This window comes from Octopus bimaculoides, chromosome 8 (genome assembly GCF_001194135.2).
Source record: "Octopus bimaculoides isolate UCB-OBI-ISO-001 chromosome 8, ASM119413v2, whole genome shotgun sequence".
Lineage (NCBI taxonomy): Eukaryota > Metazoa > Mollusca > Cephalopoda > Octopoda > Octopodidae > Octopus > Octopus bimaculoides.
Genome location: NC_068988.1, coordinates 87,672,694 through 87,674,697, shown reverse-complemented (window position 1 = coordinate 87,674,697; position 2,004 = coordinate 87,672,694). Strand labels below are relative to the sequence as shown.

Here is a 2,004-nt window from a genome sequence, read left to right as displayed (position 1 = left end):
ATATATATATATATAGGATGGGTCAAAAGTCATGCACCAAAACATGATATTTTATTTATGTTATAATTATTCCTTTTGTTCACCAGTTTGTGTATTCATCATTATTTTACTCAATTAAAAAAAAAAAAAGAAATGGAGCATGTCTTTGACAGTTCTGATTGAACTTATTTTGTGCATCACTTTTGACACACCTTGTACATTTCTTGGTCTATAGTATCGTACGAAATTACTGACGAATTTAGTTACATACCGTTTATGGTCTAAGTTCAAATTTTGTGGTTGACGACAGCTGTCATTTTTCCTCCATCGATAATATGAATATCAGTCAAATACTGGAGCCGATATAATTAACTATACTTTAAGCCTCAGAAGAAAAAAAAAATCAAACAACAGGTTTACTACTTACTTAGAAACTATATTCGTGTCTCATATCTTTTCGGCTTGAGGCCAGATGTAGATCCTGTTTCTTTATGTTATGGAGTTCGCCAAGGCCAACTTTTCTGTTTATAGGGTACTTACGACTCCCCACCCCTGAATTAACCAGTAGCTATTTACACCTTACATTTATTATTTACAGCGCCGGCTTTGCAGTGCTACTGCTACTACTACAACTAGATGAATGAATTAATCGACTTCACCAAACTTCGTTGTTATGCAAATTAGACCTACGTAGTTCTGTCGGAATTTATATATCTATAAATAACTGCAATATAACATTCTATTTGATTAGGAAATGAATAATCGATCAATCCTCTCTCTCTCTTGTTTTTTTACTAAGAACAACCTATCCCTTTATTTTCTTAGCCTATAGAGACCAACCCGTTGTCTGTTCACATGCCTTCTTTATCATAAGAAGAGAAAAACGTGTTCACTTCAGTAGCACGCTGTTAGATTTACTTTTCATTTCTATCTTATTTTCAACTCTAACACATTTTGATATTTAAGAAACAATTTGATCATTCTGTAAGTATGTCATTATTATTTAAAATAAAATTTTATCTTTATTTTTTTCGCTGTACATTACTCGTGTATTGACATCCTGTTCGGCTATGGCTTAGGGCCTTCACCTCGTGTTTTGCTCTGGGTGTGTGTGTGTGTGTTTTCTGCTTTATTTTATATATAGCTTTGTGAGGGAATTCCATAGACAGAAACTGTGTGGAAGGCCGTCTTTATACTTTTTATTGGGGCACCACCTTAGTCGAACAGATCGATCCCAGTATTTTTCTTTTAAAAGCTTGCTACTTATTCTATCGATCACTGTTAGCCGAATCGCTACTTTACGGGGACGTGAACAAAACAGTATCGGTTGTCAAACAGTGGTAGAGGACATAGACACACATATATACATATATATTGTGTGCCTGTGATCAATTAGTGTTGGCTTGTTTACATCTCTGTAAATTTGCGGTTCGGCAAACACATCCGACAGAATAATTACAATGTCTTGAAAAGAATAAGTACTGGGGATCAATTTGTTCGACTCAACCCTTCGAGCAATTCATCGTCCAGCCTGGCCAGGCCACAGCTGCAATGGCTGAAACAAGTAAAAGAATAATAGAATAAATACACACATATTGTCAGAAAAAACCCCCAAACAAACAGAAGAATTTGGAGGAAGTTGGCGAGTTTTGACATCGGTAAATATTTTAATACGAAGTTCATGAGTTGAGCTAAGTTAGTGTGTTAGGGATGGAAGAGGGATATTTAAGTTTAAGGACGAAATGACCCGTTTGTCAGTAAGACATGACCACTTTATTTCGTTACCTCCCTTTTTTCCTGTTTTCTTATATTTTCAGTACTACACTGGTTCCCCTTTTCCCTTTACTTATTGCAGTCATCAAACTGCAATCATGCTGAGGCATCATCTTAAATTTTAGTTCAATGAATCTAATATACATATTTAAAGCACGGTACTTATTGTATCTATCTCTTTTGCCGCTAATTTAGGAGGCTGTAAGCACACCAACAGCGGTTGTCAAGCGATGGACACACATTATATATATA

At 35.3% G+C, this 2,004-nt stretch overlaps 1 protein-coding gene across 4 annotated transcripts in view; it reads left to right on the top strand.

Annotated features, from left to right (window-relative positions):
* The window catches only part of LOC106880431 (tetraspanin-18), a 535,121-nt gene that overhangs the window by 440,160 nt on the left and 92,957 nt on the right, over positions 1-2,004 (top strand). Inside the window, exon 1 of one of the 4 annotated variants that reach the window (XM_014930352.2) lies at positions 808-963. The exons of the other annotated variants lie outside the window; for them this stretch is intronic. The gene's annotated coding sequence lies outside the window, so the exon portion shown is untranslated. Of the gene's footprint in view, positions 1-807; positions 964-2,004 lie in introns of those variants that run through there. 4 annotated transcript variants of the gene reach the window in all.